We start from the raw sequence: 16,102 nt of genomic DNA, 5'->3' as shown, positions 1-16,102 counted from the left end.
AATCAACTTTCCTCATTAAAATTTTTGGGTATTTTCTGTGATGGACTATACCCCAAATCCTGGATATTTACCTTAACAATAAATTCACAGATATATATATATATATATATATATATATATATATATATTTTTTTTTTTTTTGGCTAGTCCTGGGCCTTGAACTCAGGGCCTGAGCACTGTCGCTGGCTTCTTTTTGCTCAAGGCTAGCACTCTGCCACTTGAGCCACAGCGCCACTTCTGGCCGTTTTCTGTATATGTGGTGCTGGGGAATCGATCCCAGGGCCTCATGTATACAAGGCAAGCACTCTTGCCACTAGGCCATATCCTCAGCCCACAGATAGATTTTTTTTTTTTTTAACAACACCCAGGCTCTAGTCTCACTTCTATATAGCATTCCCAACATTTGTTTTAAGAAACAAAGAGAAAGAAGAAAGCAAAAAGGAAGGGAGAGAGAATAAAAATGAGAAAAAGAGAAAAGGAAAAGTTCTTCTGTACCAGAAACATTTAGGATTGACTTAGTTTTTAATTCCCCCAGAAGTGATTAAAAACTGAAGCATCCTCAGAGTACCTCACTCATTACATATCATGTTTCTGTCTGTACATGACACTCTTCTTCCCCTCAATCAGGACTGTAGTCTTTTTTTCTCATCTAGGGTAGAAAAGCCTGAGAGTCCATCAAAAAGCTGGATTACAAGTGTGGCCCAAGGATAGTGTACCAGCCTAGCAAGTAGAGGTAGTTAGTTCAAATGTCAGCAGCAGCAAAAGAAAGAAATGCCAAAATTAAAAAACATTTAAGGGCTGGAAATGTGGCTTAGTGGTAGAGTGCTTGCCTAGCGTGCATGAAGCCCAGAGTTCAATTCCTCAGTACCACAAAAATAGAAAAAGCCACAAGTGGTGCTGTGGCTCAAGTGGTAGAATACTAACCTTGAGCAAAGGAAGCCAGGGACAAGACAGGCAAAAATAAACAAACAAAACAAAAATACCAGAAAAAATAGTGTGATTTTGCATTTGTGAAGTCCTAGCCTGGGGACACGTACAACTTTTTGCTACTTATGAATCTTCTTACCTCTCTTTTATAAGTTATAAAAATCACAAAATGACCCTAAAACATTTTAATTCTATACCTCTCTGAAACATGGCCAAGGATTCTTTCTGGTCTGTTCTTAAGCTGTGCTGCTGGTATGAACAAAGGAGATGATAGCACTGGGAAGGAAAGGGACTTCTGAGAACTCAAGGCTCCTCGGCACGACAATGCCTCAGCAGATGTTCTACATTTGGACATTAATAATAAAGCAACTCCTCCAAGCCCTCTTGGTATTTTACGTACAAAACTGATTCAACGGTGACAAATGCAGCAGTGGTTCTCAACAGGCACTATGGTGAAAATGAACTATACAACTTGTATGTTGGGATGAGAGGGGAAAACTGGGAGAGAGTGAGAGAAGGGGTGACATTGTCCCAAAAAGAAACGTACTCACTACCTGGCCTATGTAACTGTAACCCCTCTGTACATCACCTTTATAATAACAATTTAAAAAGAAAACTGATTCAAACAACTCAGCATGGGAAAGAGCAATCATGGAAGCTGGGAGTCTGATTAATTACAGTCAACAAAAGGCTCCGCCAGGAGTGAGCATTCAAGGCAGAATCAACTGAAACTCGGGCCTTCTACAGTGGCTTGTGCCTAGCAACTCAGGAGGCTGAGATCTGAGGATCAGGATTTGAAGCCAGCCTCAGCAAGAAAATCCATGAGACTTTTGTCTCCAATTAATCTCTAAAGAGATGAAAGCAGGGGTGTGGTAGATAGCCAGTGAAAAAGCTAAGGGAGTGTGCCAAGGCCCGAGTTCAAGCTCCAGTACTGACACACACCATACAACACACCACACCTACACCTAAACCTTCACCCACACGAACTTCAAAGATTAACTGAATGACAGGTTAGAGACACAAACCAGTAGTAAAGTACTTGCCTTGCATTCATGACACACTGAGTTTAATATCTAGCATTATTAAGACAGTAATAGTTGGGCACTGGTGGCTCACACCTGCAATCTTAGCTACTCAGGTGGCTGAGATGTCAGGATCATGGTTCAAAGCCAGCCAGGGCAAGAAAGTCCGAGAGATTCTTATCTCCAATTAACCACCAGAAAACCAGAAGTGGTGATGTGGCTCAATGGGTAGAGTAGTAGAGGGACAGTGCTCAGGCCCACAATCGACAAAGAAAGGAAGGAAAGAAGGAAGGAAGGAAGGAAGGAAGGAAGGAAGGAAGGAAGGAAGGAAGGAAGGAAGGAAGGAAGGAAGGAAGGAAGGAAGGAAGAAAGGAAGGAGAAAGAGGAAGGAAGGAGGGAAGGAAGGAAGGAGGGAAGGAAGGAAGGAAAAAAGCAAAAGCAAAGTGAAAAATAAAGAAAAAACTGAATCTTTATCATGTAAATAACTAATGTTGCAAACTTTTTTTTTTTTTTTTTTTGGCCAGTCCTGGGCCTTGGACTCAGGGCCTGAGCACTGTCCCTGGCTTCTTTTTGCTCAAGGCTAGCACTCTGCCACTTGAGCCACAGCGCTACTTCTGGCCGTTTTCTGTATATGTGGTGCTGGGGAATTGAACCCAGGGCCTCATGTATACGAGGCAAGCTCTCTTGCCGCTAGGCCATATCCCCAGCCCCTAATGTTGCAAACTACAGGGAAGAAAGTTCCAGTAACATCATATAAAATTTAGAAAAAATAAAAATCAGTATGTTTCTATTATCTCCCTATATAACTACAAGACATTGGCTAATTACAAAGAAAAAACAATTTTACAGAGAAGAAATCAGACATTTAGCCAAGAGATTAGTTAACCAGTAGGCCTACATAGGAATAAAACACATTTAAAAGCTGTCATAGAATTATTGCGAAAATTATTGCTTCACAGAATTATTGAAAAAAATGAGAGGGGTTAGGGCTGGGAATGTGGTAAGAGTGGTAGAGTGCTTGCCTTGCATGCATGAATGAAGCCCTGGGCTTGATTCCTCAATACCACATAAACAGAAAAAGCCAGAAGTGGCACCATGGCTCACGTGGTACAGTGCTAGCCTTGAGCAAAAGAAGCTCATGGACAGTGCCCAGGCCCTGATTTCAAGCCCCAAGACTGGCAAAAAAAAAAAAAAAGGAGGGGGGCCTTATACAGAATTTTGTTTTTAAGAATATGAAAATGATTAGTGGGAATATATGAAGACTGAAATCCAGAGAAAAATGGGACTGCAGGCAACATCTCAGACAGCTAACAAAAAAGGTGAAGGGGGCTGGGGATATGGCCTAGTGGCAAGGGTGCTTGCCTCGTATACATGAGGCCCTGGGTTCAATTCCCCAGCACCACATATACAGAAAACGGCCAGAAGCGGCGCTGTGGCTCAAGTGGCAGAGTGCTATCCTTGAGCAAAAAGAAGCCAGGGACAGTGCTCAGGCCCTGAGTCCAAGCCCCAGGACTGGCCAAAAAAAAGGTGAAGGATCTCCTATGAACATTCGCAAAAGTCACCTTGAGCAAATTTAAGAAGCCTCATTATGTTAAGCTACCTCAAACTGGCTGACTTCTTAGAGATGGCAAATCTAGATTATTTACATGGAATTTCACTCTGCATATTGGCCTTAGGTGCCTGCTGGGTTTTCACAAGAATGTCAAAACAAGCTTTCAAGCCTTATGACCCAAGCTTAAGTGGTCAAGTTAGGCAGAAGAGGTCTTCTGTGTCTTTGGCTTCACCCCCAGAGATTCTACAAGTTAGAATGGAAACTTCCAGGACATATAGCTCACCCTTCCAGGGCAGGCCAGGACTCTGCATTGTCAGAATGAGTGATTCCAGGGTCTTGGCTCACTCCAGCCCAACAAAGTAGAATGCTCTTCCTCTGACCTCCAGGAGCCAATGGCCCCAGTTCCCTTTCAGGCCCTCAGGGGCCAGTCTGTTTAGGGCTGAGAAGGTGGGAGCTCTGGAGTGGGGCTCCTCCCTAGATCTGTAATAAAATCTGGCCCACAGACTAAAATATGTAGAGGGAGGCTAGACTGTTGTAATTAATTTAATGGAAAAATTAAAGAAGAGGGACTACATTTCCTTAAGAGTAGATTTTCCATTAGACGGAGAAAGGATAGTGGAAACTGAAAATAACTATAGCATAAAAACATTGAGTCAGTGCTATTACCATATTAATGATTGTTGGAAGCAACCAAGTATCATTACTCTGTGTGTGTGTGTGTGTGTGTGTGTGTGTGTGTGTGTGCACAAGCGCGTGTGCGCATGCTGCTTTTGAGGCTTGAACTCAGGGCCTGGGTGCTGTCCCTGATTTTTTTTTTTTTATTGGTTGTAGGGCTTGAATTAGGAGCCTGGACATTGCTCCTGAGCTCTTTTGTTCAAGGCTAGTGCTCTACCACCTTGACCTACAGCACTACTTCTAGTTTTCTGGTGGTTAGTTGGAGATAAAAGTCTCAGACTTTCCTGCCAGGGCTGGTTTTGAACTGCAATCCTCAGATCTCAGCCTTCTGAGTAGCTAGGATTACAGGCACAAGCCACCAGTGGGTTGGCAATCCGGAGCTCCTTTTTCTCACTGATTTTTCTGTCCAGGCTGGCTTCAAACTGTGATCCTCAGAACTGTAGCTAGTTGCAGGCTTGGGCAACTAGTGCCCAGCCAACAAGTATTAGTAGATGCTAAAATTACTGCTGAAAATACAATGGAAAACAGGTATTTCCATTATCTCCATATTTCCCCACAAGATATCTGTTAATTAATGCAGGGAAACTAATTTTATAGAGAAGAAATCTGACAGACAAAAGCCAACAGTTCAAGGCCTTGAGCAAAAAGCAGAAGGCTCTGAGATCACAGCCCAATATCAACACAAAATAAAACAAATATGCACACAAAAAATAGCCTAAACAACATAGAAAAAGAAGATAACCTAAATTTAAATCATGAGGAAGCATCCTACACAGTGAATTTGAGGAATATGCTATGAACCAACTGATGAGGATTCCTCAACACATCAATATCACAAGAGACACACTGAGGGTAGAGTGCTAGCCTTGAGCTGAAGAGCTTAGGGACAGCACCCAGGCCCTTAGTTTCAAACCCTAGAACCAACAAAAAAGTTTCATAAGGTTGTAAGGTCAAAGTTCAATATATTGATGTAAAAAAAATACTTAATTATATGCATACTACTGGCTTACTATATTGTTCTATTAATAATATTTGTAAAAATTGGTTTAAAATATGTATTTTAGCAGGATATTTGATTGACTTTTAATTACTTAAGGCTGAACAAATGCATTCATGGTATTCAATATACACAATGTGGAAAATGAACACTTGCAACTTGTGGGCAGGGATGGGAGCTGGAAACTGGGAGAAAGTCAAAGAAGGGGTGACAAAATAGAAATGTATGAATCAGGGGCTGGGAATATGGCCTAGTGGCAACAGTGCTTGCCTCGTATACCGGAAGCCCTGGGTTCGATTCCCCAGCACCACATATATAGAAAACGGCCAGAAGTGGCGCTGTGGCTCAAGTGGCAGAGTTCTAGCCTTGAGCAAAGAGAAGCCAGGAACAGTGCTCAGGCCATGAGTCCAAGCCCAGGACTGGCCAAAAAAAAAGAAATGTATGAATCACCTTAATTGTGAAATAGTAACCCTCTGTACAATACCTTAATTATAACAATAAAATTATATAAAAAAACCTAAATTAAAAAAAAAGAGACACACGGAGAAATTCATGTAGCCAAGAGAATAATGACAACTAAGTGCTAATCCATAATTCTACACATCAGAAAAGGATGTAAGTGGGAAACTTGGATAAATTAAATATTATATTTAATCAGGAACTGAAGGTATGCCTTAAGGGTAGAGCAACAGCCTAGAGCAAAAAAGCCAAGGAAGGGCTGGGAATTGGCTTACTGGGTCAGTGCTTGCCTAGCATGCAGGAAGCCCAGGGTTAGATTCCTCAGTACCAGTACCACATAAACAGAAAAGGCTGAATGGAAGTGGATCAAGTGGTAGAGTGCTAGCCTTGAGCAAAAGAAGCTCAGACAGGGCCCAGGCCCTGAATTCAAGCCCCAAGAATGGAAAGGAAAAAAAAAAAAAAAGCCAAGGAGAAGTAACCTAGGTACATCACTCAAAAAAAAATTTTTTTTAAATACTGAATTGGTGTTAAAATCTTGGTTGTTGTCCCCCCACCCCACCCTCTTCTGAGGCTTAAACACTGGGCCTGGGCACTGTCCCTGAGCTTCTTTTGCTTAAGGTTAGCACCCTACCACTTGAGCCACAGCGCCACATATAGCTTTTTATGTGGTATTGAAGGCTTCATGCATGCTAGGCAAGCATTCTACCACTAAGACACATTTCTAACTTGGTTTTTTTTTTGTTTTTTTTTTTGGCCAGTCCTGGGCCTTGGACTCAGGGCCTGAGCACTGTCCCTGGCTTCTTCCCGCTCAAGGCTAGCACTCTGCCACTTGAGCCACAGCGCCGCTTCTGGCCGTTTTCTGTATATGTGGTGCTGGGGAATCGAACCTAGGGCCTCGTGTATCCGAGGCAGGCACTCTTGCCACTAGGCTATATCCCCAGCCCTCTAACTTGGTTTTGATTATAGTAAGGTAAGATAGAGAGATATGACGGGTTAAGGTAGGAGGGTTTTGTTTTTTTTGGAGGGGTGGGGTCTTGAACTCAGGACCTAGATACTGTCCCTGAGGTTGTTTTTTTTGCTCGAGAGTATCACTCTACCACTTGAGCAACACTCCACTTCCAGCTTTTTGGTGGTGGATAATTAGAGATAAGAGGCTAATGGACATTACTGAGTTTGAGGTCTCAGCCTCTTAAGGCATGAGTCACCAGTGCCCACCTAGCAAGGCAGGACTCAAACTAAAACAAACCAAAGTCAGGAACCAGTGGTTCACGCCTACAATCCTAGCTACTCCAGGAGACGGAGACCTGAGGTTTGTGGTTCAAAGCCAGCCCAGGCAGAGAAGTCCATGAGACTCTTAGCTCCAATTAACCACCAGAAAACTGAAAATGGGGCTGTGGCTCAAGGGTAGAGCTCTAGCTTTGAGCTGAAGAGCTCAGGGGCAGCACCCAGTCCTAAAGTTCAAGCCCCATGACCCACAAGAAAAACCCCAAAGGGTTGGGAATATGGCCTAGTGGCAAGAGTGCTTGCCTTGTATACATGAGGCCCTGGGTTCGATTCCTCAGCACCACATATACAGAAAATGGCCAGAAGTGGCGCTGTGGCTCAAGTGGCAGAGTGCTAGCCTTGAGCAAAAAGAAGCCAGGGGCAGTGCTCAGGCCCTGAGTTCATGGCCTAGGACTGGAAAAAAAAAAAAAAACACACACAAAAAAACTTATTTACAATTTAAACTTGCCTCTCCCTCATGCTGATTTTACAAGGTCAATGTAGTATTTACACAGATTATATAACATCCTTTTAAAGAAACCTATGCTCAAAGTATTAGCCCTGAGTGAAAAAGCTTAGGGACAGCACCCAGGACAAGTTTAAGCCCCATGACTGACAAAAGAAAGAAACTTATGCTCAATTAAGTATGACTATGTAAACAATGATTTTTGAAAGATAACTCATTCTGTGAGGGCAGTGTTTTTCCATAAGTGATACTGCATTGTAATCCATGACTATCTCTTTCTTTAAATATTCAAAATAAACGGGAGAGGAGGGAAGGTGGGAGAAAAATGACAGAGGAAGCAGCAAGTATGATAAGAAATGTACTCACTGTCTTACATATATAACTGGAACTCCTTTGTATAGCACATTGACAATAAACTTAAATTAAAAAAAATAAATGGACAGGTGTCTTCTGCCTGCTCTATCAGCAGTCTAGAGGCCAAAGTAGCCTGGGCTTTGAGTAGAGACTCTCTCTCCTGGCACAAAACAAAGCAAAACATAACTGAAGTAGGTATTACAGACACCTAGAGTGGGTTAATAATGAAAAGAATCATGGCTATCACTAGAATGACTCAATGAAAACAAATTGCCAAAACCAGAAGTTAGTGAAGATGCAGCTGTTGAAGAATAACTGAAACTCTCATAATTGCCAGTGGAAATTCTGACATGAAACATCCATCTATCCAATGACTCAGCATTTCCATTTCCAACTACTTATTCAAGAGAAATGAAAACATATGTGAGGCTGGGAATGTGGCTTAGTGGTAGAGTGCTTGCCTAGCATCCATGAAACCCTGGGTTCGATTCCTCAGTACCACATAAACTGAAAAGGCTGGAAATGCTGTGGCTCAAGTGGTAGAGCACTCCCAAGACTGGCCAAAAAAGAAAGAAAGAAAGAAAGAAAACATGTGAGTCACACACACACACACACACACACACACACTTTTACAAAAAGCCACCCCCCCCCCCAAAAAAAAAGAAGGTCTCAAACAGCTTTATTCGTAGTAGTAAGAGAAGGAATCCAAATATCTATTGTGAGAGTGGATGAACAAAACATAGCTTCTTCTTCTTTTTTGTTTTTGTTTTTTTGCCAGTCCTGGGGCATGGACTCAGGGCCTGAGAACTGTCCTTGGCTTCTACTTTCTCAAGGCTAGCACTCTCCCAACTTGAGCCACAGCCCCACTTCTGGCCTTTTTCTATATATGTGGTGCTGAGGAATCAAACCTAGGGCTTCATGTATACGAGGCAAGCAGTCTTGCCACTAGGCCATATTACCAGCCCCAAAACACAGCTTCTTTTCTTTTTCTAATCCTCGGGCTTAAACTCTGGACCAGGGTGCTATCCCTGAGCAGTTTTGCTCAAGGCTAGCACTCTACCACTTAAACCACAGCTCCATTTCTGCCTATTTGTGGTTAATACCATATGAGTCTAACACCCAGTTTGGCCTTACTACTCTTCTTTTTATTTTTTTGCCAGTCCTGAGGCTTAAACTCAAGGCCTGGGCACTGTCCCTGAGCTTCTTTTTTTTTTGCTCAAGACTAGCACTCTACCACTTGAGCCATAGCACTATTTCTGGCCTTTTCTGTTTATGTGGTACTGAGGAATCGCACCCAGGGCTTCATGCATGCTAAGCAATCCCACTACCACTAAGCCACAACCCCAGCCTGGCCTTAATAGTCTTTAAAACCAGTCATCAAAAGCCCAAGGCAGCATTGGGCACTAGTGGCTCATGCCTATAATCCTAGCTACTCAGGAGGCTAAGATCTGAGGATCCTGTTTTAAAGCCAGCCCAGGACGGAAAGTATAGTAAGACTTTTATCCACAATTAACCACCAGAAAACTGGAAGTGGAGCTGTGGCTCAAAGTGGTAGAAGTGCTAGCCTTGAGCAAAAGAGATCTAGGACAGCACCCAGGTCCTGAGTTCAAGCCCCACACCGAAAAAAAAATCCAGATAATCATTCAGGTACTCCTGGATCAGACCTACAATTCTAGCTACTCAGGAGGCTAAGATGATTAATGTGCAAAGCTAGCCTAGGCAGCAAAGTCCCAGAAGTTGAGCTGAAGCTCAAGTGGTAGAACACAAGTCTTGACTGAAGAAGCAAAGGGCCAGTGTAAAGGGCCCTGAATTCAAGTACACACACACACACACACACACACACACACACACACACACACAAAACACACTCTCTCTCGCACATACACACACGCTCTGTCTCTCTCTCTCTCTCTCTCTCTCTCTCACACACACAGTGTATGCATAGGTTAAGTAGAATACCTCAGTGGTAGTCTGCTTGCCTTGCATGTGGGAGTCTCTTGATTCCATCTTTAGCACAGCAAAACAATGTCTCTAAAGAAGACATTACCAATGGCCAAAGAGACACAAGAAGATGCTAAATATCACCAACAACATGCAACAGCACTGTGTCTATCCAGTAAGAGAACTAAATATGGAGAAGACATTAACAAAAGTTGGCCAGAATGTGAGAAAGTGGATCTCTCATATGTTCCCCGTGGAATGCAAAATGATGCCGCGGCTTTGCAAACGTTTGGCAGTTGCAGTCAAAGTCAAACATTGAGTAAACATATGACTTCCCCCAGAATTGTACTCCTAGGTGTCTTTTCAAAAGAAAAAAAAATCCAAAGAAAAACTTTACATGCTGGGCGCTGATGGCTCACACCTGTAATCCTAGCTACTCAGGAGACTGAGATCTGAGGATACTTGTTTAAAGCCAGCCCAGGTAGGAAAGTCCATGAGACTTTCATCTCCAACTATCCACCAGAAAACCAGAAGTTGGAGCTGTGGCTCAAAGTAGCACTAGCGTTGAGCACAAATAAACTCAGGGTCAACATCTAAGCCCTGAATTTAAGCCCCATGACTGACAAACAAAAAAATAAAAACAAAAAGTACTTTACATGACTGACTATAACTAAAAGGCAAAAGAGGGAGGAGGGGAATCTTAAATATCTATCAAATGGTATTTTAAGACATATAATGTTTTTTAAAACATATAATACACATATAGTAGAACATTATTGGGCGGGGCGGGAGGGAAGAGCCAGGAGCTGGTGGTGCACATATGTAACCCTAGCTACTCAGGATACTGAGATATGAGGATCATAGTCTGTAGCCAGTCCTTACAGGAAAAGTCCTCAAGACATATATCTGCAATTAGCCACCAAAAAAAGCCAGAAAAAGAGGTATGGCACAAGTGGCAGGGTGCCAGTCATTTTTTGTATGTTTGCCAGTCCTAGGGCTTGAGCTTGGGGCCTGTGCACTATCCCTGAGCTTTTTTGCTCAAGTTTAGCTCTCTACTACTTGAGCCACAACTTTACTTCCAACTTTTTGGTGGTTAATTGGAATTAGGGGTCACAGGGACTTTTTTCCTGCCTGGGCTGGCTGGCTTCAAATCTGGATACTTAGAGCCTTCTGAGTAGCTAGGATTACAATGCCTGGCTTGAATTTTCTTTTCTTTCTTTCTTTCCTTCCTTCCTTCCTTCCTTCCTTTCTTTCCTTCTTTCTTTCTTTTTCTTGTTCTGGAGCTTGAACTCAGGGCCTGAGCACTGTCCCTGGCTTCTTATTGCTCAAGCTAGCACTCTGCCACTTGAGCCACAGTGCCACTTCTGGCTTTTTCTATATATGTGGTGCTGGGGAATTGAACCCAGGGCTTCATGTATACGAGGCAAGCACTCTTTCCACTAGGCCATATCCCCAGCCCGTGAATTTTCTTTAAAAATAATACTGATTACTCTGAATTTTCCTCTGAAACAAAATTATTGAATACATCTTGATATGTTGGCTTTGAATATTACGTAGTATTTGCTGTTAATATAATAAGGTTATGATTCACTGAGAGGTAATAAGGTAAGCTGTATAGAATTTACTTCCTGTATCTACCAGAGGAACAGGATATGATCTTCACTACCTATCAATCAGGTCCATAAACAATTGTTTCTTTTATTTAGAGCTCAGGGGTCCAGGGTGGGAGGAGTTGTTTGGCCCTAATAGATGAGTTATCTTCTAGTATATTTTGTCTCCACAGAGCTTCCCTGAATTAGGTTTCATTCTTTACCCTCTACATTCCCACTAAAGAACTAAGATAAGGTTGTGGGGGAGATAAGACAAGAAAAGGCAGATAAAGAAAGGAAAGAGCTAGACTTCACTTTGCATTGAAATGCCAAAGCTGACCCACCTCCTCTTCAAGACAGACTTTATTTCCCCAGTGCTTCAGTCAGGACACCAACCTTTTACATACAGTGACCTAAGACCAAAATTCCTCAATCCAAAATTACCCTCTGACTACATTCCCATAAAAGCCATAGATATTCTTCTTCATTATTACTTAAACATTTTATTTAGCTACTTCTGGAAGCCAAAGACATTTATCATTTCTGGACAAAAGAAGTATCTTAAGCTCTACACAGAACAAAATAGATATTTTTGGGCTGGGGATATAGCCTAGTGGCAAGAGTGCCTGCCTCGGACACACGAGGCCCTAGGTTCGATTCCCCAGCACCACATATACAGAAAACGGCCAGAAGCGGCGCTGTGGCTCAAGTGGCAGAGTGCTAGCCTTGAGCGGGAAGAAGCCAGGGACAGTGCTCAGGCCCTGAGTCCAAGGCCCAGGACTGGCCAAAAAAAAACCAAAACAAACAAAAAAAATAGATATTTTTGGTTAAAATGAAATTTATTTTGTTATTTTATTCTGTTAATAATCACAAATGGGTCAAATCCAGAACTAGGTGTATTAATATTCAATGATCAATTCTCCCCCACCCCCACCTCATCCCCTCAAAAGAAAATAACTTCATTGGTTCAAAGAAAACTCCTCAAAACAGTATGAAAGTACAAAATTTAAGAGGCATTGGTGACTCATACCTGTAATACTAGCCATTCAGAAGGCTGAGATCTGACGATCACAGTTCAAAGCCAGTCCAGGCACGAAAGTTCCCGAGACTCTTACCCCAATAAACTACCAAAAAGCTGGAAGTGGAGCTGTGGCTCAAGTGGTACAGTTCTAGCCTTGAGCACAAAAGCTCAGGGACAATATCCAGGCACTGAATTCAAGCTCCAGAACCAGTACAAAGGAAAAAGAAAAAAAAAAAGTCATTTAGTACTAGAAAGATAGCAAACGAGTAAGATAAGATGACCCACACTTGTAATCTTAGCATTCAAGAGCCTGATGGAAGAGTTTCCTCTTCAAGCCCAGCCTGGGTTGTAGTGTAACTCTCAAAAATGAAATACTACACAAAGAGACTAGAGAGAGACTACCCTTCCCAGGTGTTGCATGTTGTGATATAACACCCTGGGACAAACATAGTCACTTAGGCTTTATATTATATTAAATTTGTATCTTATCATATTTGTTTGATATATGGTATCTTACAAAAATGGCTCAGCTGGGTTGGGAATGTGGCTTAGTGGTAGAGTGCTTGCCTAGCATGCATGAAACCTTGGGTTTGATTCCTTAGCACCACAAAAACAGAAAAGGCTGGAAGTGGCACTGTGGCTCAAGTGGTAGAGTGCTAGCCTTGAGCAAAAAGAAGCCAAGGACAGTGCTCAGGCCCTGAGTTCAAGCCTCAGGACTGACAAAAAAAATAAAAACTAGTCATAACAGGGCACTGGTGGCTCATGTCTGTAATCCTAGCTACTCAGTAGGCCTGAGATCTGAGAATCGAGATTCAAAGCCTGCCGGGCAGGGAAGTCCATGAGACTCTTATCTCCAAGTAACTACCAAAAGGTTGGAAGTGGATCTGTGGCAAGTGGGAGAGGACCCACCTTGATCAAAAAAGCCAAGCACCATGGAGCGCCTAAACTCAAGCCCCAGTAGATGCAAAAAAAAAAACAAACAAAAAAAAAAAACAGCACAAAGGGCTGAAGGTGAGGTTCATTGGGGGTAGGCCTGTCTATCAAGTACTTACTTGATCCTCAGATGAAACCCCATTACCAACAAAAAGAAAACCCAAACCGGGGCCTTGAACACATTAGGCAAACCCTTTGCCACAGAGCTACACCAAAACTCATACTTAAATCCATTTTTTCCCAGGGCTTTTCCAAGTTCCATAAATATCCTACTTTTCTCCCCCCGCCCCCCGCCCCCACTTTATTCAGTCTCTGCCTAGCTCTCTCATCAGGTGTGTACAATGGTACCACAGAACCATGCCTCCAGTCCCTCTACTATTTTCTTCATTTCACCTTTGTTTTTTTCAGTGAGTTAATAACTAGGGCATCCATTTATCTTCCATTCTGTGCTGTCCCCAGGTATGAATGCAGAGATCAGTTTAATCTCTGTGTTTACCCAATTACCATTTGCTAATCTCTGATTAGGAATGTAGGATCCAGGAAGCTCTGAATATGCTGCAACAAACACTTGGAGAATGAAACATGAACTGGACAACTTATGCAAAATATGAAATTGTTCATTTACTTAGATCACATTTTGTAAAAATAGAAACACTGGAGTTTTATTGTTATTTTTTGTTGCTGCTGCTGGGGGTGTTGATTTTTGCTTTGAGTTTTCTTCTTTTGGAGGAGGCCAAAAGGGAAGTATAGAAAGAGAAGGAGGAAGAATGAACGAATGCCATCATGCCATTTAGTACATAGCATGTAGAAAACCAACTGTGAGGGGCTGGGAATATGGCCTAGTGGCAAGAGTGCTTGCCTCGTATCCATGAAGCCCTAAGTTCGATTCCTCAGCACTACATATATAGAATAGGCCAGCAAGTGGCACTGTGGCTCAAGTTGGAAGAGTGCTAGCCTTGAGCAAAAAGAAGCCAGGGACAGTGCTCAGGCCCTGAGTTCAGCCCCAGAACTGCCCCCCCCCCCCAAAAAAAAGTGAAACTTGTGGGCAGGGACAGGATGGGAAAACTGGGGAAAAGAGAAGGACAGGATGACATTTTCCAAAAAAGAAAGGTACTCACTATCTGACCCATAAAATGGTAACAGCTGGGTACCAGTGGCTCACACCTGTAATTCTTGTGACTCAGGACGCTGAAATCTGAGGATCACAGTTCAAAGCCAGTCAGGGCAGAAAAGTTTGTGAGGCTTATCTCCAATTCAGCACCAAAAAAAACTGGAAATAAAGTTGGCCTTGAGCACAAAAGCTGTGGGATAGGGGCTGGGAAGGTGGCTCAGAGGTAGAGTGCTTGCCTAGCATGCATAAAGCCCTGGTTTAATTCCTCAATACCACATAAACAAACAGAAAAGGCTGGAAGTGGTGCTGTGGTTCAAGTGGTAGAGTGCTAGCCTTGAGCAAAAGAAGCTCAGGGATCGTGCCCAGGCCCTGAGTTCAAGACCCAGGATGAGCATATGGGCACACCCACATAAAACAGGAGAAACAAACAAGAACTACAAAACCTAGAAGATCACAGCTCAAAGCCAACCCAGGCAGAAGAGATTCCATATCCAATTAATAAGCAAAAAGCTGAGAGGTATGGCTCAACTGATGCAGTGCCAGTAGCCAAGTAACCACGTGGTTAAAAGCCTAGACCTTCAGCCCAGTCTCAGCTCAGGCCTGTAATCCTAGCTACTCAGGAGGCTGAGATCTGAGGATAATGGTTCAAAGCCAGCCTGGGTAGGAAATTACATGAGACTTTTATCTCTAGCCTGCACAAAACCAGAAGTGGTGCTGTGGCTCAAAGTGCCAGAATGCCAGACTTGAGTGAAAAAACTCAGGGATAGCACCTAAGCCCACAGTTCAAGCCCCAGGACCAGCAAAAAAGAAAACAATGCCTACTACTGCCTCACTCAAAGAAACCCCACCTACTACCACCCACAAACATACATACGGTATGAGGCTAGGATTTGAAACACAAGGTGTATATATGTTCTTTAATGGATTTTAAAGAACCTGATTTTTTTTCCTCCTTTGGAGCCAGAAAGAAATTTTCTTCCTGCCCATCCAACCCCACTTGGCTTTGATTCACTTTGATTCTGTTTGGGATCATTCCTAGAAATCACAGCATAGACATGAGTCTTGAGTCACAAACACTTCAATGATAAATGAATGACTATGCATGTGTGAGCTGCAGTGGTGAGAACCCAGCCTGGATCTGCCTGAGCAGCTGAGGCAAAATGCGACTTTACAACTTTTGGATAGGCAAACGGGAACTCTCATGAGTGCCTTTGATCCTGTGAATAAACACTGCGGGATGAACTTGTGGCTTCAAGCTTTTACCACTTCGAGTAGAGGCATAATGAGACAAAGATTGTACTAGCACATGAGACCAGGTTCTCTGTGTGTGTGTGTGTGTGTGTGTGTGTGTGTGTGTGTGTTATACCGGTATTGGCTTGGTTGGCTTTTCCTACTTAAAGCTGGTACTCTGAATCACTCCACCACAGTTCCACTTACAGCTTTTTGCTAGTGAACAGAAGATAAGAATCTCTTGGATTTGTCCACCTAAATTCTTTTTTGTGCTGGTTAATTGGAGGTAAGAGTCTCATAAACTTTCTTGCCCAAGCTGGCTTTGAACTGCAATCCTAAGGTTTCAGCCTCCTAAATATACTCCTGAGTACCCACTGGCTCCCAGCTGCCGAAAGTCTTAATTTATGTGACCTCTTTTGTGTTCGGAAATTTATTGTTTTAATTGAATAACTTAGGAATGACAGGTTCATTTATTTATTTATGAATGGCAGGCTGGCCTAGAATGACTAACCATCCTGCCATAGACTCCCAAGTACTGGGATTACAGGTTTGTACAACCATA

The 16,102-nt window shown here is 42.8% G+C and overlaps 1 protein-coding gene across 3 annotated transcripts in view; it reads right to left on the bottom strand.

Moving 5' to 3' along the window:
- The window catches only part of Tet1 (tet methylcytosine dioxygenase 1), a 90,496-nt gene that overhangs the window by 39,737 nt on the left and 34,657 nt on the right, over nucleotides 1-16,102 (bottom strand). The window lies entirely within an intron of this gene.

The sequence above is a fragment of the Perognathus longimembris genome, chromosome 2 (assembly GCF_023159225.1).
Source record: "Perognathus longimembris pacificus isolate PPM17 chromosome 2, ASM2315922v1, whole genome shotgun sequence".
Lineage (NCBI taxonomy): Eukaryota > Metazoa > Chordata > Mammalia > Rodentia > Heteromyidae > Perognathus > Perognathus longimembris.
This window is presented reverse-complemented; position numbering and strand designations above follow the sequence as displayed.